The sequence below is a fragment of the Oenanthe melanoleuca genome, chromosome Z (assembly GCF_029582105.1).
Source record: "Oenanthe melanoleuca isolate GR-GAL-2019-014 chromosome Z, OMel1.0, whole genome shotgun sequence".
Taxonomy (NCBI): domain Eukaryota; kingdom Metazoa; phylum Chordata; class Aves; order Passeriformes; family Muscicapidae; genus Oenanthe; species Oenanthe melanoleuca.
This window is the reverse complement of record NC_079362.1, coordinates 41,510,654-41,532,290: the sequence shown is the minus strand read 5'-3', so window position 1 is coordinate 41,532,290 and position 21,637 is coordinate 41,510,654.

Sequence of the window (21,637 nt, the reverse complement as noted above, 5' to 3'; positions counted from 1 at the left end):
CTATATGGAGGTTTTAGAACTACTTGTTACTGGTTTCAGCCACAGGACAGACGTGGCTGTCTGATGCCAAGATGCCAGGCTAGTATCTTCTCTCATCTGTCTTGAAGACTGCTGCCTGGCAGACACCCCAAGATATTTCAAATAGAATATTCTGCAAGTGATATAGAAGCAAAGAATTATGTCAAAGGACAAAGATCCTCTATTTTCAGCCCCCCTGCAATGGGCAGAGATGACATCCACTGCACCAAATTCCACAAGCCCCATCTAACCTGACTTTTAACGCTTCCAGAGATGGAGCATCCACAGCTGCTCTGGGGTACCTGCTCCAGTGTCTCACCACCTTCTCAGTAAAAAATTCTATCTATCTAATATCTAGTCTAAACCTATGCTATTTCCATTTAAAGTCATAACCCCTGTCAAGTCAGTACACATCTTTGTAAATAGTCCCTCTCCAACTTTCTTGTAGCTCCATTTAGGTACTAGAAGGTTTCTATAGGTCTCCCCAGAGACTTCTCCAGTCTGAACAGCTCTATATCAGCCTGCCTCAGGTGCTTCAGTTCCTCTAATCATCTTGTTGGCCCTCCTCTGGGCTCACTTAACAATCCTTCTGTTGAAGGCTCTAGAGGGGATTTCAGGAAGAGTGTCATGAGAGTATGTTAGAGGGACATCTCCCTCTTCCTAATGTCATACTTCTTCTGAACTGCCCAGGATGCATTTGACTTTCTAGGTTGCAAGCACACATTGTCAGTCATCCATCCACATTAGTTTCTTATCAGCTAACATACCCAGGACTTCACTCCATCTGAGCTACATTTGTGCTTGGGATGCCTTGAACCAGATCCAAGACATTTTGTTTAACCTTCTCATTCTTGATGAAACTCACATGATCCCACCTCTCACGTTTGTCAAGGTCCCTCTGGAGGGTGTTCCATCCCTCCAGTGTGTTGATCCCAACACAGAACTTCATGTCATCAGCAGACCTGCTGAGCATACACTCAATCTCACTGTATGCATCACCAAAAGAGCCAGTCCCAGTACTGACCTCTGAGGGACTCCAGTCTCCACTTTAATACCATATAAAGCAATACCTGGAGTGTGACTATCTAGCCAGGTCTGTAGCCACTAAGAGGTCTATCCACCAAAGCCATGCCTCTTTGATTTAGAGAGAAAAATGTCACACAGATCAGTGTTAAAGGCAGTACACAAATTTAGGCAGATGTCTTAGTTTAATTTAGGTGTGTCAATTTAAATATACTCAATTTCTCTTTGAGATAGGATTTAGGAGCAAAAACAAGGCAGGCCTAAAACTTAAAAGGGTAAAAATAAGAAATTTATTCACAATACAGAGAAAAAAAAAAAAAAAAGAAATTCAGAATAAGATTACCGGATCACTCCCTCCTCCCCCCCCCCCACCTTCCACACTTCTTTGCAACAACATACAAAGACACTTCAGTCAGTCTTTCACTTAAATAATCATTTCGGTTCACTTCAGAGAGAGAAGTTCCTTCTTGTTTTGGCAATAGGGTTCTTTTCCAAGAGAAGAATAAAGTTCTCTTTTGTCTGCACTTTCACAATTTGCATCCGCCTGGGAAAATCTGCAAATTGTGGAACTCCTCTCATTTTCACAGTCTTTCCAGAGCTGTGTTATGGATCATGTAAAAAACTCATGGGGTATTACTTTTAAGAACAAGCTGTTCAAAGGTAAAAGTTCTCTTCATCTCTTTTTTTCCATCAAATGTCTCTGTTCATCTTTCCCTTCTCCAGAACAGAGACCCCCATTCCCTCGGGGCAAAGGATCCTTTTCTCAAACACTTCAACCCCACCAGGTTGAATTCCACAATTTATAGGAATTTTCAGTGTAGTCCAGTCCACCCCATAGATTAAAATGTTTTTTTCAGCCAATCTATTCACAGAATCTCCTCAATCTCTTCCCATCTGGAAACTTGTCTCTTATTTCGCTGACTTTAGTATACTTTCTGCTTTATTGCCCTCATTCAAAGGAGGTCAGGAGATCTGCAGTCTTATCCGAGCATTGGAAGGGTTAAAATTGCACCCAGAAGGTGAAGGAGCTGGGCCAGGCCATGCTGGAGCTGTACCAGGATTTTCAGGCCATGCAGGCTGCATGGGGGAGGCTGGATGAAACTGCAGAGCCCGGCAAGGGAATGTGTGAGGGGGCTCGGCTGCACTTCCCCAAGCTGTGTGGGCAGCTGGGGGGCTTTGCCGGGCCCTGACCAGGCTGTGGCCACACTGGAGGGGAGGAAGCTAGGATCTTAGCAAAGGTTTTTCTTTCCCCTGGCCATCAGGGTCCCTAGTTGAAAATGGAGGGACCCTGGTGGCTCCCCCATCCCTGCCCAGCCAGGCCCCATGAGAGGGGGGCCGGGCCAGGCCGGGCCGGGCCGGGCTGGCCTTACCTCCTCACAAGCTGGAAGTCAAACGAGAGAGTTTTCGTTTTTATCGATGTGATCCATGGAGACGAAGTAACTTTTAAATTGGTTTCCTAGGCTGTCAGTCATTAAATCAGCTTTCCAACTGGTCCCAGAAACTCACAGAGTAAGTTATCACAGAGAAAAAAAACAAACAATCCTGTGTCTGGGTGTCTGTGCCTTTGTGCCCTCCTCCTAGGTGACTCCCATGCAAAACCAGCACAGAGGATGATGCCAGTTCCTTATCCCCAAAGCTGTAACTAAGAGACTGCCAGATTTTGCAAGAAAATTTTGCCCTGGTGAAGCTGTGCTGATTGTTACCAATTGTCGGTGGATACTGCTGGGAACCAGGGAAAAAAGTAGCGTTGAGGCCTTGTCTTTCTCAGGCCTTTACAAGGTGAAGGAATTATAGCAATGATTATGAACCTGTAGGGTGCATGAGAGACGCGATATTTTGCTTAAAGTACGTTTTTAAGGAGGTGTTGCCTTCTTTGACCAATGAGTCTTTTCTATTTTGTTTTGCACAAACAACCCTTTATATATGTGTAACGTTTCTTTAAATAAAGCATTCTTTTTCTCTTGCTTCCCCGTTACACAAGGAACTATGTTGCATTATCCTTTTTGCTCCTCTTATAGCCTTAAAATGCAACAATCAATCACCTCCTTATTTTACATGAGCCTTAGCAAAGTTTTTAGAAAATCAATGACATGATCTTTTTGGGTACAGAGATGGGACTGTTTAACCTGCAGTTCTGTGGTTCTTCCTTTTATCCCCCATTTTAATAGTGGAAATTATGTTTTCCCTTTTCCAGTCAAATGGGAACTTTACCAGACTTCAACAATTTCTCAAATATGATAGATGGCGACTTAACCATCTGTAGGCTCCCCTGGGATGTGAAATTAATCTCTTCAGATCTCATGGACTTGCACTTCTTCAGGCTGCTTAGCTGTCTTGAATCTGATCTTCTACCACAGAGGGTGGTTGTTTATTCTCCGAGACTCAGCCTCTACCTCTAGCAACCTGGGTGGTGTGGCTGGCAGTCTTGGTGGCGAAGACTAAGGCAAAAAACTGTTGAGTACTCCCCAAACGAGACCTATCCCATGTCCTGAAAAAACAGGTCTTCAGTTTCCTGCCAAAGAAACCTACCACTTTTTCCCTGGTCTTCAATCTACCATATAACTATAGAAGATATTCTTTTTGCCTTTGCCCAACTTCCTCCCTGTTTCATCCCTCCTGAAATTTAATATTAACCAGCTCTCTTGGGTCCTTCTTCTGTCCAAAGCAGAACCCTGAAGAGTCTAAAATCTGCTATCCTGAATTCCAGGATGGTTACCTTGCTGTGTGCTCTCCTTGCTGCCCTAAAACCACCATTTCATGACCACTGCAGACATGGCCACCCTTAAATTTCTCATTCTTCATCATGCCCTCCTTTTTAATGAGAACAAAATGCAGCATAGCACCTCTCCTCATTGAGTTCTCTGTTACTTGAAGAGGGAAGTTATGATCAATGTTGTCTAGGAGCCTTGTGGATTGCTTGTGTCCTCCAATATTGTACCTGCAAGAAATAATACAGAATCACAGAGTCATCAAATTTGGAAGAAACCTTCAAGACCATCAAGTCAAACCATCAATGCAGCAGCACTGTAACCACCCCTAAACCATATACCCAAGTGCCACATCCAGATGCTTCTCTAACACTTCCTGGGCAACTTATTCTAATGCCTAACTAATTCAGAGAAATTTTTTTCTGATATCTAATCTGTACCTCCCCTGACATAGCTTAAGGTAATTTCATCTCACTCTTTCAATTAAGACACAACAGAATGATGTCTTCTCTGGGTTTTCTCCATGTTAAACAATCCCAGTTCCTTCAGCTGTTTCTCATGTTTTTTAGATCCTTTACTAGCACTTTTCCCTTCCTGAAAGCACTCTACATCTCAATGTCCTTTTGGAGATGAGGGCCCCAAAACTGAGCACATGATTTGTGGTGTGGCTTCACCAGTGACAAGTACAAGAAGCTGACAATTTCCCTGGTCCTGCTGGCCGCACTGTTCTTGATAAAGACCAAGATGCCATAGGCCTTTTTGACAGCCCAGACACACTGCTGGCTTTTGATCAATGCCCCCAAGTTTATTCTGATGCACAGTTTCACTTCCCCCAGTCTGTAGTGCTGCATGGGGTTGTTGTGACACAAGGAGAGGACCTGGAACTTTACCTTGTTGAACCCCATGTGGTTGCCCTTGGCCCATCAAGCCAATCTGTCAAGATCTCTCTGTAGAGTCTTCCAGTCCTTAGGCAGACCAACAGTTCCACCTAACTTGGTGCTGTCTGTGGATGGACTCAATCCCCATTCCAGATCATCAATAAAGATGTTAAACTGCACTAGCCCTAACACTGGGAAACACCTCTAGTGACCAGTTGCCAGATGGATATAAATCCTTTCATCACCACTCCCCAGGTCCAACCATTCAACCAGTTTTTAACCCTAAAAGGAATACCATTGTCCAAGCCATGTGCAGCCAGTTACTACAGGAGAATGCTGTAGGAGATTGTGTCAAATGCTTTACTGAAGTCTGGATCCAGTCATCATCCAGAGCCTCTTCAGTCTGAAGAGTAACGAAGTGGCTCTGCAAGGGCATCTCAGGTTTTGGGGGACCTGTCTTCCTCTTAAGGTCCTTGCCATGGCAAGGTTGTATTCTTCTGCATTATTTCTCCCTCTCCCTTCTGATCTGCTGTTGAAGGAGTTTTTTATTTGGCTGTGTGCTGTGAATTCCCTGTGGTTTTGTTTGGAACAAGATGTCCCAGTCCCTTCAGTCTTTCTGATACTGGGCATCTTCCCACTGCCTCCTTTAGTTCAGCCACCTTCTGTAGGAGGTTCTCCATCTGGGCACATCTTCCGTAGGCAGCTCTGCTGCCTGTCCCTGGCCCAGGAAAAACGTCTATGCACTTCCTTCAGGCTGAAGTCTGCACTGCAGCCTCTTTAGGAGCTCCACCTGGGTGAGTTTTCCAGCCACTCCTGTGGTAGATGGTGTAGGCACACCAGCTGAAACTTCCACAATAGTAGAAAATCTCCAGACAATTTCCTATTCAGGTTTTTATTTCACAGACTTTCTTTACAGTCCTTCATAGATGTACAAAAAGAAAACAAAACATGTTTTGTATTATATTTTGTATTGTATTTTGGTAGTAGTCATCATAATTTAGATTACTTATATAGATAATAAAGATCATGATTCCTGTGAAGAATTTGATAAAGTTAATACTGTAAATTCATACAGGCCATATAGTCTTCAAAAAATGCTAAAAGAAATGAGGAAAGGAATTGGAAAAGCTTTATCATATGTTGTTCCAATTCACTTAGTTCAGGAGAAGTCCCAGAAGGCTGAAGAGTGGCCAGCATAATCCAATTACTGAGGAAAGAACCTTGAGCTATAAGAGGAAATTACAGACCAGTTAGCTTAACATGAATTGCAGGTTATGTCTTTAAAAACAGTTTTAGGGTATCTAGAGAAAATTCCAAAAGCATATTTTAATTAAGGTAAGGTAATTTTCAGGGACATGATGAAGAATGCTGTGGTTGCGGAGTTTGCAATGTTTACTGTGTTTCATGTTATACTTTTTCCCAGTTTATTTACAGACTTTTTTATTGCTTGTCAATGAGGTATATGGCCTGATGTCTTGTTATGTTGAGCTTTCTCTGCAATCAATGAATTTTTTTTTAAATAGTTAAAATATATCAACAAAGTTGTAATAGTAGGTGCGACTCTTAAATTTATTTTCTCTAATTCTATCAGTTATTTCTGATAATAAAGCAGATAATTTGATTTAGAGCCATATTTCCATAAGACCTTGCTTCTTTCTCAGAAGACCTTGTTGTGTTTCCTTCACTACTGAGCTTTTTCTCTGCTTATGGATGCTCGTGGTACATGCTTGTGGTGGTTGCACATGGAAAGAGGGAGGGGTGAAGCTGCTTAAGGGAAAAAACCACACGAGGCTGGGGAACAGGAGGGCTGTCCCGCCTCTGGGGGATTTCCCCTGTGCACTGCGGGGACCAATCAGAGAGCTGATTTAGTAGTGGACAGCTCGGGAAACCAATTAAAAAGTTATTTTGCTGTCACAAATCACATTGGACTAAGTTAACTAATTGCCTTTCGGCTTCTGGCCTCTGAAGGTGAGGTGGCTCTGGCCAGGGTCCCGGTCCCCCCACGCCGGCCCGGCTCTGGCCTTGGGCTCGGGCTGGGCCCGGCACCCTGGCCCCAGTTCTGTGGTGGAGGGGGGACACCCGGCCTGGCACCGGCTCTGCGGGGAGCCCCTGGCACAGCCCCGGCTTGGCATGGCCACATGGCCCCCCGGCCGTATGGCTCCGGCACAGCCCCGGCCTCTGCCCTGGCCCTAGTGGTACCCGGCTCTTTGCTTGTTTTGGCTCGGCTCGGCTCTACTCCCCTCTCCACGTGGCGTGGCCGAGCGGGGGGATCAGGGAGCCACCAGGGGCTCTCCCTTCCCTCCCCCCGCCGTTCTGCGGGAAGAGGCCTCCAGCTGTCCACATGGCTTCTTCATGATTCTTCAGTTTAAACTCTTTTTAATGCCTGGATAAGATTCTCGATCTCCTGAGCTCCCCTGAATGAGAAGAAATGAAGCATGGAGTCACAGAAGTCAGCGGAATGAAGATAAAGTTCCTGATGGGAAGAGATTGAAACTGATAAGTAGCTGAAAACCTTTTTTGTGGGGCTATAAGGGGACTGTGACTACACTAAAATTCCTTTAAACTGTGAAATATACTTGGGGAGGTTTTGGTGCTTGAGTAGAAGACTTTTTGCCTCAGGGAAATGGAGCACTCTGTTTTGGGACTGGAATACGAACAGAGATATTTGATAGAGAAGGAGATGAAGAGAATTTTGTTTTTCAGCAGCCTGCCTTTAAAAGTAGTACCCCATGTGTGCATCATAATGATAGCACAGCTCTGGATGGACTGTGCAAATGAGAGGAAATTCATAGTTTTGTAGGTCCAGGCGGATGCAGACTGTGAAGGTGAAGACACCCCCTAAGCCTAAACCAAAAAGGGACTTTTCTCTCTAGAGTAAACTGAAGTGCTTATTTAAGTAGATAACTGACGGAAGGGTTCTCTGTATGTTGTTGTTAAGGAATGTGGAATGAAGGGAGGAGGGAATAATCTAGGAATCTCATTCTGAATTCTTTTTGTGTTATTTATAAATTTCTTCTTATATCCTTTTAAGTTTTAAGCCTGCCTTGTCTATGCTCCTAAATCCTGTCTCTAGAAGAAATTAAATATATTAAAGTGGCAAAACCAAAGTCACATTGTGACAATACTTCTGATGCGGATGATAAACATTCAAATAGTTTTTGTATGACAACAGTGACACTAGAAAAAATACAGAAGTGAGATGAAAATAGCAGAAGTGAATCCAGGGAAAGATCTGTGAAGTTCATTAGCAAGGACACAAACAAAAGATCATCCCACACTGATGGTTTATGTCTAGATAGAGCTTGGATTTGGAGGTGTCATTTCTCAATTGTTTTGAGACAAATTTGTACCCTGTGACTCTTGAAAGACTACAACCACATATATATTTTGTCTTAAAGAATCTAAGAGCCTTTGGCAACATTGATAACAATCTCCAATTTAATGAAACTTATTTTTCTTCTAGAAGACAACAAAAACCCAGTAAAATGAAGTATTGTTAAACTTTTGTAAAAATGGCAAAAAATATACATAAATCCATGACAGAAAGATATTTTTGAAGAATCGTAGTAGAAAATTGTATATTAAAACAAGTTTTCAGCTTTTTCTTAGACATTTGGGAGAGTGAAATAATTTGTAGAGTTCATTTTTTCTCTTCTGAGCAGAAGATATTAGGAAAAAGGAAGACTTGAATTCCATACTGAGATCTGAGTTTATTCTGGTTTCAGCAGAATAAACTTGTCCTACTTGAAATTTATTTTTCCAGCAGTTCCAGCAGGCTCTGAATTCCAGCTTCTCACCTTTCCTAGTTAAGTTCATTCACTGTTCTGAGACTAGTGATAGCATTGGCTTTTAGATCGGTTCTTTCTAAGCTGGATAATTTGAGGTATTGGTGTCTCTTTAGAGCATCTTTAGTTCTCCTGTTGGAGGTATGTGGTGTCTCAGAGCATGCAGGAAAATGATTCAGTTCTGGTATGTGAGAAAAAAACATTGTAATTCAACTATTCTAAATTAAATAAACACTGTGGTGGTTGTGATTAGGCTTGTTGCTACTATTGCAACAGATAAATGTGAATTGCAGACAGAAATAGATGCAACCAATTTACAGTATACAGCTTTCAGAGACAACATGACCTTAGCCATTGAACACAAGTCAGAAGAGAACAGTGTAAGCCCATGTTTTACTAGTCCTCTACTAGCTACAAGGACATGTGTGAAATTTGTTATCCTAGAGAAACTCTCAAAAAATGGAAAGCTGTCTTGGGGAGATAGGTGTTATCAGAGGAGGAAGGTAAAAAATTTTTGCACTGCTGGGAAAGTGTCTTATGTCTGTGTGCACACACTATAGTTTCAGCAGAACATACTTTCAGCCACTCCTTTTATTTGCAATATCACTTATTTTGCTTAGAAACCGTGTTTTATAATTTCAGTGACAATGAAAAACCCTTATTTGCAGTAGCCTAGTGTTTGCCTTATAAGGAGGCTCTGATGTTAAGCCTCTTGATGTTAAGTTGAGCTATTTGTCCACTGGCCTCTAAATGGTTCTTTTGGATATGCCAGTTAGTGAACTTTAATAACTATACATATTAAAGGCATTAATTTATCATTGTCAGATCTCAGAACAAAATGAAAGTAGAAAAAACTGTGCAACAAATTATAAATTTACAATACTGACATAATATCCATGCTACTGATAAGTAGGAAGATTTTTTCTCTAGTCTCTTAATATCACCTGTCACAATATGGATGAAGCTACCGATGCACTAATAACTTGAAGGATCATTTATCTGAATGTAAGCAGCTTTTGAAACTACTTTATGGCAAAAAGGCATTTTTAAAGTCCATAAATTATGAAATGTATATGAACAAGACGTAGAACAATGCATGGTTAAAATTGCACACTAAATTCTATGTCATTATGACCCTTCAATAAATTTAAGATGTTGTGTCCCCCCCCCCCTTAGAAAACTATTATCTAATGATTTGGAGGTAACTATAAAAAGGCAATGAGTTGGCATCAATATTCTCTAGGAACAAATCATAATTCCAAAATGATGAGCTTCTCCATACAAATGTACTAGAAATAAAAGCACTGAATACAAAATTAAAGGCATGAGGTTTTTGACATTTTGTCAAACTCTAGCAAGAGTAGAATACTAATTTTTCATTCTGCATGATTTTAACAAAAAAATGAATAGTAGAATTACATGATCATGTATAAAAATTGCAAGTCTGAGGTCCGTAGAAAGGGAAGTAGATTTTTATTAACTGAGAAACTAATTTGCTTTTTCAATATTTAAAGTATATGTTTTTAAAATTCAGCATAGACCATTTGCTTTTGAGCAGAAATATTTCCTATGGCCCATTTTCTTCTTTTATATTTTGTAATCTCAGTTTAGAGGAACAACTTTCCAAAAAGGCTCTCTAGGCTTGAACATTAGAAGAAAGGCTTACAAATTAACACTTAATTAATTTGTTGATAAATTGTTGTATTTGTGGCTAAACAGCATTGATTTTTCTATTACTTTCTGGGTTGTGGACTTGGGACAAAAGTGAATAAGCAGTTCTTTAAATAATTATAAGATTTTGATGGATAATAACACATCAATTAACTGTCACTTAGAAGTTCAAACATAATTGTTCTACATCTATCTTTTCTCTTTACCATCAGTCATTGTAGTATCTGATCTTAAAGATCTTTTCTATGGTTCTTCTTAGGAAATGAGAATAAAATTAATGCCCTTGGAAGTTTAAAGACAGGCCCAAGGCTATGTAGCAACTCAGCAGTAGTACAACCACTATGATCAGGTATTCCGACTTCCTCTTCATTTAGACACAGCTGTACCTTAACAAGCCCAGTAAGGAGAAACATGGTAACAGTAAGGGCATCTTCAAATTTATCTATGAAACAACACCTGTAAAAGTACACAGAGAGCACACCACAAGGCAGATATATTGTGCTATAGCGAGAGAAATGTTGTGCTTTCTTCTCTCTTCCGGGTAGATAAAAGGGACTTGGGTGGAGGGAAATCAGTATAGAAAATTTTCAGCCACTTCTACATTGTAATTTTTGAATAACCACCAAACAGCTTGCTATTTGGATACCATCAAGACTGGAAAATAACAAACAAATGAGACACCATTCATTTTTGAATCATAAAGGAACAAGATACTTTTGGAGGGAATCAGATGGCATGGAGAATTAGAAAATTAAAATATATATGCCATTATTTAAGCCAGCAATTACTCAGGATTAGGTTTCAAAATATTTAATTTGCTTTTCCATGGGCCTTTTCTTTAGTTTGAGGTAAAATTTATGGATGAGGCCTTCTATAGGCAACTTGAAGCAGCCTCAAAGTCACAAACACCAGTTTTTGTGAGGGGCTTTAACTACTTTGACATCTGCTGCAGAACCATCACTGAGTAACATGAGCAGCTCAGCAGGTTTCTGAAAAGCACTGATCACAGCTCCCTGTCATCCTGTGGAGGATCCCACAAGGAATGTTGTACCTGCTTGACCTCACACTAACAAGCAAGGAAGGCCTTGTGGGAGATGTGAAGTTTGGGGCAGCCTTGGCTGGGTAGTGATCATGAGACTGTAGAGTTCCCTATTGGGTGAGGAGTGAACAATGCAGCAATTAAGATTCTAACCATGGACTTCAAGAGAGAGATAACCTGAGGGATCTCTTTAGGGAATTTTTTTGAAAGGATCCCCTGAGGCAGGCACTGCAGGGAAAAGGCTTGATATTCCAGGGTGTCTTCCTCCAGGCTCAAGAACAGTGCAGACTAATGAGACAGAAGTTGAACCAAGGGGGCAAGAGATGTCTGTGGATGAATTGAGAACTGCCAAGTTCAAGTGCGAGCAGAAAACACACATGAGATGGAAGCACGGTCAGGCCACTTGTCTAAAGGAGCTGGGCCTTTTCAGCCTTGGGAAGAGAAGACAGAGAGTGGACACCCTCAATGTATACAAATGTCTGAAGGGAGGGTGTTGAGGATGGATCCAGGCTCCTCTCAGTGGTGACAATTAATAGGACAAAACATAATCAGCAGAAAAAGATGCACAGGAAGTTCCATGTGAATATGAGGAAGAACTTTACTGTGCAGGTGACTGACCACTGAAATTGACTTTTCGGAGAGGAGTCTCGCACACCGGGGATATTCAAAAACTTTATGGATGCAATTCTTGGCCACATGTTCTAGGATGACCCTGCGCTTGAGTAGGGGTGCTGGACCAGATGACTCACCTATTCTGTGATTCAGTAATTCTGTGACTTTCCTTTTGTGAACCCTTCCTGGCTATGATCAATGAAAGCATTTTTTCTCACTTGTTTTCTCAGTAAATTCCCAGGAAATTCTTCACTGGGCTTTTTACCAGGCAGTGATATGAGACTGACAGGCCTGTAATTTTCAGGGTCTTCCTTAGTTCACTTCATGGAAACTGAGGCATTTGCCAGCTTCCAGTTCACTCAAATCTCTCCATACTCTTCAGACCAACTGACAAACATTGAGATCCCATGAAGATATTTGCCAAATCTTTTGGTACACTGAAACTAATCCCATCAGGACCCATACATTAATGTCCATCTAGCTAGACTCAGGAGTTTATTAATGTCTACAACCACTCTTCTACACAGGCTCCAGAGACTGAAGGTGCTAGAATCAAGAAGACATGAAGTGGCTCTGCTTTTTCTCCCATTTGTGAGGTGATCAACCTCCTTGAGTAATATATCACTGTTACCTCTTTCCTCCTTTTTTCTGTATATATTAAACAAACAACCCTTTTCATTGTTTTTCATGGTGCTGGCCTGCTCAAACAGTAGAGTTTGGCTGCACAAGTTTTCTTCCTACAGCAGTGAAGAGCATCTCTTTAGCCTTCCCATGTCTCTTGTCCTTGCTCCATACTTTCCTTTTCTGCCTGAGTTCTAGGAAAAGATTTCCACTCAGCTAAGGCAGCCTTCTGCCTCACATGCTTGATTTCCAGCACTTTCAGATTGTCTGCTTCTACTGTCTAAAGAGATAGGTTTTAAAAAATGACCAGCATTCATGGGCCCCAACACCTTCCAAACAGATTCCCATGGAACCTTAATGTGTTCAGCTCTCCCCATATGCAGGGCTGAGTTTTGCTGGCTGTTTTTCTCCGACGGCCAACAATTTAAAACTCAACTAATTCATGGTCACTGTGGATAAGCCACCAGTCACCATTTCACCCATCCTTTTTTTTTCTGCTAACAAACAAAATAATCAGGGCATCTTTCCTGCATATCAGGCCAACAACAGAAATTTATACTACCTGTGTCAGAAAAGTTTCTTACAATAATCTGTCTCTAATCCCTATTTTAAAGGGAAAAACCAACTTCAGTTATTAGACTAAATATGTTCATACACAACAGTGCATTTTAAATAAAAGTTTTGGGGCACGTCACACCAGTCTATGTAAAAGATATTTTAGTGTTAAGAATACATGCTTGAAATGTCATTTCTCTAAGAAATGGAATTAGCCACTGTTATTACATATGCACAGATTTATATATTTATTTGTTTGTTTTTGAGGCTTTTCCTGAAGGATGGCGTTATCTTGTACAGACTTAAACAACAATTCTGTATCTACTCATTGAATTTTTCATATTCATGAATGATATGAGAAATAAAAGTTTATCCATCCTCATGAATCTTTAGAAGTCTTAGATCCATTCTCCACCTGCATATTCTTTTAAGCTCATATTCTCAGAAGAAGTTGCTTTGTACTGGACATTAGCATTTTATTTCAGAACATGAGCATGGTTTTAAAATAGATCTCCTAATCCTTCCACTGATTTTCTTTCAGTCTTGGACAACATGAACTGTGTTAATTTTCTACAAAGCCAAATCAGAAGCATGTCAAAAATGGTGCAAGTGCCATTGACTGTTTATCTCACAGAATAAGGCAATAGCTAATCTGAAAAGAATCATTGTAAAACACCTATGGTCTGAATGTTAGGTCCATGCTGTAGAGAGCTGCTGTTTTAATGCTGCATTACTTGCTACTGTTGATAGAGACTTACTCTCAAATTCTTCCAGTGGATGAGAACAGTCATACCTAGTTAATGCCAGTCACACCTAGTTAATGTCAGTCACTCAGATTTTTGTTGTGTATTAGCTGTACCTCTGTCATATTGACAAAGATCAGTTTAAGAAGAAAGTGAAAATTTAAAACAAAAAGCTTGTACTTTCAAAATTTCTATATCTGGACTTAAACAATATGTTAATATCCCCCATCTTTGAAGTGCAATCTCTCAAGTGTATCTCTCTCAATATTTGTTTTAGAGTGAAATATTCTTACAGGATAACTTCTCTTCATATTATTTTATGATTCTGCTTGTACTACAATCAGTTAGTCACAACCAGTCTTCTGAAGATTAATCTTCTGAGAAATGACAAGGAGTCCATCCTCCAAGAGGCTAGAGTGTGCAGCCTGTGTCAGTAGGCATATGTTTGGGCATAGAAGATTCCTGCACTATCAGTTGAAGTTCTGCCTTCATACTGAGCCAGCCTGAGCCCAGATCCAGCTTGTCTAGGCACAAGAAAACTCAGGAGCCAAAATGAAATGTAACTATCTGGAGTTGAGTAACTGTGGTTTGTGACCAGTTTGGTTGCAATATATGTCAGAGCTTTCAACCAAACTGTATTGGTGAGAACAGAGAAGAAATTTTGACACTGATTTCTCAATGCAGTGTTAGAGTGAGACTTGAATTTGAATGTTCTGTCAAAGAAAAGCTAAAAGGATGGCCAGGACTAACACAGTTGGTAATCTCAGCTGCTTGTCATCCCCCGTACATTTGGAGCACATACTGTATGGAACTTAGCACTGACAGAGCCACTGTGATTGACAAGAGAATTGCTCTGTCTTCTGGAAATGTACAACATAGAAGGCTTTTCCAGATGAATTATTCATTCAAAGCTTCCACCAACAAGAAACAAGTTGCCTTTGATTCAGGCAAGATTGTGGTGAGTGGGATGATGTTGATAATATTGAATAGAAGGAGGCGTGATGATAATAAGACTGCAAGTCATGTGAGGACTGCATCTACTAAATAAATTCAAAGCTACTTTTAAAAAGTCCCTAAACAATACACATAATGGAAAATGGTAAATACATTAAGAGAAGTATTTTTGAAATTGATGTCAGTAAGCTTGCAGTATATGTAAAAAGAAAGAATGAAGAACTCTAAAACATGACTCTAAAATTAAAAAAAGTCTTTAAAATAATGGCAGTACTAACTGCATTAAGAATTAGGGAACCTTTATCTCCCTACTCTTGAGACACTTAAAAGCAAAGAAAATGTCTTTCCTTCCTCAAAAAACCAAAGGGCATAATTGTTAATGTAATTTCTCCTGTGAGGAGGCTATACTGTACCTTGTTTACAGAAAAGCAGTTAATTTTATTTCCATAGTCCTCAATTCAAGACATATTGCTGTCTCCCTTTTTCTAAAGGAATACCAAGCATCAATTTTGACTTCTAATTTTGAGACAGGCTTTCCAGAAAGAGTTTAAACACATCATAATATACGACTACCACTGTTCTGCATTTCCAAAGGGAACACACCAGTAGGTGCAAAATTACATTGAATATTTTATTAATTGTGAAAAAAAGAATCCAGCTTGCAGCTTGGATAGATGAAAAATCTCAGAATCTAATCAGTGTCACAGAAGGAAATGAAACATTCACCTGTCACACAACACCAGCCAGATAGCTCTGGATAGACTTTGACACCTCTTTTATAGAAAACAAATTTTTCACAGGAAGTCAAAATCAATTTCTTCCAGAGTGTGGAAGGTTTGTCAGCCTACCTGGCACATTGAGAATTTTAAACTAACTGAAATTTTGTGGCTGAGTCAGAAGATGAGCTTGAGGGTTTTTGTTTGGCTTTCTTGTTTTTTCCCCATACAGTTTTAATGGGATAGGAGTAAAAATTCTGCATAATACATGATAATATTTGCCATGTGTCTTACATGATTACGTTTTCATCTACAAGAATTATGAAAATTTGGACATCTATCTTAGTTTATGAGATAAGATTCTAAAATGTGTGGGAATGAAAAATAGCATATTTTTGTAGCTACATGTGTTTTCCATACTGTTGAACAAAGAACGCTGAATTTTAAAATCAGTTGAAAAACTCCAGTTTTCTTTAACTATGTGTTAAATGCTTATTTGACTGCCCTTTGGATGGCACTGTTGCCCTCAAGCAACATTTTATTGGGTCATGACTAAATCTCTGAAATAGAAAAAGACAAAAAAGAAAAAATCCATTGAATTTATGGAGTGAAAGAGAAAGACAACATAACCTAATAACTAAGAAAATAAAATCCAAAATTGTTTCATCAAACACACGGAAAAAATCCAAAAAGGATGAGAAGATCCAGTTTGTTACCATTAAATAGTTAATTTTATTGATGCAATTCATATCATAGACTTATAAAATATTAAGCCCAGTTAAGATTGATAATATAAACTAAATGACTTGGAAATATCTTAAAAACACAGAAACCAGTCAGATGGGCCAGGACCTCTGGAGGTCTCCTGTGCCAAGCTCCTTCTGAATAAATTTGGAACTCAGAAAATATGTATTCTTATGTTGTGTAACATGAGATTTTGCCTTCTAAACCTAAATATCTTGTTTGTGCTATGTACCTAAGCATCTTTTATAGGCAATTGGAAGGAAACTGTTTATGACAAGCCAGAAATAACTCATTCCATGTTAACTCATGCTTTTTTCAGGTAGGAAAAATTATGCACTTTCAAATTCCTGTCTTTGTCTAACAAATACAAAGTTTAGGGAATAAGCAAAGGGAAATTTACTTAACCATGGACTTGAAAGTACGCATTAAGTTCTTTTTCTTATAGATGTTAAACATTTGTGTAAACATTTTATTTAATATGCTATTAACATATGCCATACTAACATGAAGAAAACAAATGGGCCTAGATTGTGATTGTCACTTTGAACACCATAGTAGAAGTTTGAGAATTATAATCCCCTCACTAACTTCAGTTTTGATTTTCTGCAGACCAAACTATAAAAAATAGAAACTCTGGAAGGAAAAAGGTGGACAGATCATATTTTTAAAGGACATCAGTGTGGCCAAAAGATGCAGAAAGGCAAAAGTGTTGTGTTCTCACATCTTTACTCAGACTATGGCAATAAAGTCTGTAGAGATCATTCAAAAATAACAAACATATTACCAGTCAGCCAAAGTTCTTACTCAATATGCATTCTGAGTAGTGATGATAATATCCTACATTCTCTACTCAGCACTTACACACATAGCCTGACTTTCAGCCATACTGCACTTTTCAGAAAAGTTATGCAATTTCACTGGAAGCAGTGGCAAGAGCAGCACATTTAGAGACTTCGTGATTTTTTAGACACCTAAATATGAATTTAAGATGTAGAAATTGAAAAGTCTTCATCCGTTTTGTTTTATCAAAACTACCAGGAAAAAAAAATCCACTAAAATAAAGATAAATATAATTATCATCATCTGGTCATGCAAAACATGGTGATAAAATGTGGTCTATTTTTTATACAGTATTTTAATGTTTTCATTTTTCAGATGTCTAACTTTTAGTGTTCAGTTTCTAAAATTTGGTGATAGTCAGTTTCTTGAAAAATAATCCATCCAAGTCTTTGATCCATGAAGTCTCAACTCTGTGAAATGTAACACTTCAAAATTATAGTGTAGGCTATTTTAGCAAAACAGAGAAATCCAAAAAAACACTGTGAATATTTTCAGTAATAATATGAGGTGCCTTGGACTTGAGAGTTTGACAGCTCTCTTTTAATTTCTCCCAAATATTTAGTGCAATGGAAAATTCAGAGTACTTAGGTAAAACTACATTTTTCATTTGAAGTTGTTATATGGAATTCATGAAGGTCTATTTCAGCCATTTGTAGACTCAAAATACATCTTATAACTTTATTTGAATTGTCTCTGTAGACTTCTATACCTTAGAATGCTGATTTAGATAAGTTTCATAGAAGATCACATATGCAAAGAGAGAACACAAACTTTAGAACTTCAGTTTGCACAGTAGAGTCCTGTACTGTGAAATTAGTTCTCCTTCCTATGGAAAATGCCAATTAACTTGTTTCCATATGTAAAAGATAAACTATTCTGATGAGAAGTAAATCAACACTTCCTCCTCCACTGAATTTCAAGAAGTTTATTTTATTTTAAATGAGTTTGTCCATTGCTGAGATTTATAAGGTAATATTACCTTTGACCAGCATACTGTAGGATAGGTATTAGCTTTGTCCGTATGCAGTTTGCCCACCTGCAGTATTTAACCATTTTCTTAGTCTAATTTTAGAAAAAAATGCATTAGTATGGAATGCATGTCATTCCCACTTATATTGGAGGTCTGGATAAACAACAAAAAAAAGTGGTTCTTATTTATCTCTGTTCTTCTCTATCAACAGATTAGTTCCATTTCATAGAGATGAGTGTGACAAATAATATAATTCATGTTGGTCTAGTAGTCACAGCATATGGATTTGACTAGATTTAGCACTATTTCTAACACACAGGCCCAGTCCTGCACTTCAGAGAGATTAATCTCCAGAGAATCACTAGGCACATTAGTTAAGAATGTGTTATCAGGTGGCTGAGTAAACTGAGATTGGCAAATGAATTATGATTTTAATGGGATAAGAAGTGTGCAAGATAAGTTCATTTTTCCTTGACTTTTTTTTAGTAAATTCGATTGCAAGGCATGTGTAACACTACAGTGCTGCCCTGGCACTGAGAAACGTAAACAATTGATTTGTTGGTAACATATTACAGTATTTATAACAATGCTACCTTTCCCGCCTCTCTAATTTTTTTTTTCAAGGGAAAATTATATGTGAGGGATACCATTCAGGCTTCTCAACATATCTTTTGAGAAGATTCTGTATAATAACCTTGAATAAAAATTAAGAATAGTAAGGCCGTCTTTTACTTAAAAAAAAAAAAAAGAGATCCTACATTACAATTTTTTCACAAACAATATATTTCTTTCTATGTCCCTAATGTCTCTTTACTCTGATTTATTTGGTTCTTGGATTTACAGATGCTTTATGATTTAACTATGCTATCCCTTTTGTCACTTACATTTTTATCCTTAAACTTTTAAAATTATAGGCATTATAAACAACTTTTCTAGAAACCCCTTTTCCAAGACCTATGGATGGATGGTAAAGACCCATTTTCTTCCACTGTTATTCCTTAATAGGTTTAAATCTCAGTCAGGGAGAAAAAAAGTATGTGTTTTTAACTAATACCATGTCATCTCTTTAATCATGCTGATTCTGAATAATTCACCCACTGTGGAAGTTGCAGGGTGAGAATCTATAGCTCTATCTCTCACTGGAGGTAGTTTATTATTACTGAGTCTGACAGCAGAAAGCCCTGGCAGGTTAATTGCTGCAGCAAGACTAGCTGGGAGTTTGCTGCTGATATATAGTGACTAAAGGGAGTGAAGGAGATTGACTGTGCCTGTTACAGCACAAATATCTTCATGCGCCTCAGGTTCCTCACAAAGATATGAGAAATAAATGTTCGCTCTTCATTTTCTGTCTGCACAATACAAATAGCCTTGGGCTGAACATGGCAACCACAGCACACAGAATACATATAAAAAAGAGGAAATTTGCAAATTAACATTATTACAAACGTTCCTGCCTGAAAGTGCTGAAAATCAATTTCAATATAGTTTGCATTTTAATGAGGTGCCAAAGAGATAAATCAGTTGTGTCTGAGGAACACTTGGCTGGCAATGATGTTTTCTGATCATATCGTGTCTTAACTAATATTAGATTAAGTAAAAACACTGTTAATTGAAGGCATGGGAAATGTTACTGCTAGTTAATGAAATAAACTCTGGCTGGTCATATAGAGTCATTAATCGAACTCAGATACCCATATCCCAAGAACAGCTTCTCCCTTCTTTCCTTCTGTAACAGAGGAGAAGAAATTACTGCACACAGATACTTGGTTTTGTTTTTTGTTTTTTTTCTAAAGAACAAATATCACTTTTTCCATTAAAAATGTTTTGACTTCAATGTATCAAGAGAATAAACAATCAACAATTGTCTTTTTCTTCAAACAAATTCCCCTTTACAAAGGAGAAAGTATAATTTCCACACTGCTTTCAGAGGGTCTTTTTGTAGTGTGCTTTCCCTGGAGTCCAGAAAACTGACCTGTTTCCACTAATTTATAATTCTCTTTAACTGTACTTCACTCACCTGCAAACCAGCTCTGCTCTCTATTGCAGTAATGAGTACCACCAAGGAAATTCCTTTTCTGAAGCTATTTCAATGAGAAATATCAAATCTCAAATGTCAGATCACTATGCAAAACACAAAATATGGCCCAGTTTTTCTTCTAGTTCATAGCACTTGTGCACCAGTGTGACTCAATTCAATTCCACAAAGATTTTCGTATCTAATGTCATGTAAGGAAGAGAGTCAAATCCACAAAAAGAGCAAGGTACAATTACTTATTTCCAAGAAAAGCCCATGACACTGCACTATGCTTTAGAGCTCCACAGAACAAAATAAAAACTTATTTTCAGAGGTCGTTTGAAGGGGTATAGGGTCAGACACAAAATGTTAGCTGTTAAGCCTTTTGCAATTGTACATCTATTTAAATAATATTTGCTTTTAAATACAGTGAAGCCATTGTTAATCATTCTCCTATGCTTTATTTCTTATCATTTCACCATTTAATCCACATGCAAAACACAGCAAAAATAGTGTTTTGGACACTATAAATTAGAAATGTGAGAGGAAGTGTGAGTTGCATGGAGTCTTCCTAGGCAAAAAATACTGCAGTTGTGTGACTGCTGAGGAAGGAGTTTAGGAAACAGTTTAATACCTTTGCTCACCCTTGGTAAGCTGTATATATCCATCCAGACCATCCCTTTCACATACATAATTAATTGCTGCTTTTTGGGTGGAATTTAATACAATTTTATTCTTTAATTAACATCTATATTAATTCTCATTTTTTCTCTTGTCCTCAGTATCTTCTCCTTTAGGAATTAAAAGCTCTTTCAGGACTCTTCAGGACTTCTCTCATTTCTCACTTTTATATTGTTATTTTGAGGAGAAGTGGAGGGTAGTCAGTCATTTCACCTGAGCTGGATTGAGCTCATTTCTTTGGGTTTCATTACTGGTGGTGTCAGACTTCCAAAAGAACAAGAAGGTAGCACTGGTGACTGCTAACATTGCACATGATGCAAAACAGCATCGCGGGTTTTTGCTCAATCCTCTTTCAGATAATTATGTCCATTTTCTTTTGATGCAAAGTGACAGTATGAAAGATGTTTTTACTGTTAATTTCTGTACTTTTCATCTTTTGAGAACAGAAACAGATTAGATGTTCCCTTCCTTATAATAACGAGATGACTTAAATAATTCTTTAAAATGTTTTCTTCAACTTGCAGTGCTAGACCCCTTGCAACAATTTGTACACTATCAAAGTGCTCTCTTGTTACAATAGCATTCTTAGTACACTTTTGATATTCACAAAAGCGCTACACTTCACTTGTCTCTGCACATTGTGAATAATCTACACACATATGAAGGGGATGAAGGTATAAGTATGGCATTTGCAAATGGGGAAATCAGTCACTTTAAAATATTGCATAAAATTTTAATTGTAGTAACACTGCCAATCACAAAACAAAACAAAATAATGAAAATCTTCCACATTAAAACTTGATGTCCTAGCTCAACTTATTTTCATGCTCAAATTTTACGTATTTCTGTCTTGAATGATTTCTGGTTTATGGTCAATTAGTTTTCCTGCATATAGGAACAGAATAATTTTGGGAAAATTGTGATAAATGGTGGCAGAAAGATTCAAAGACATACATGACAGCTGAATTTCTTCTTGCCCCATAACTGATGTAAAGCTCATAGGGCAGACAAACCATCTTTCTTCACTCTGTACTTATCCTTTATTTTTAGGGCACTCTGGAGGGC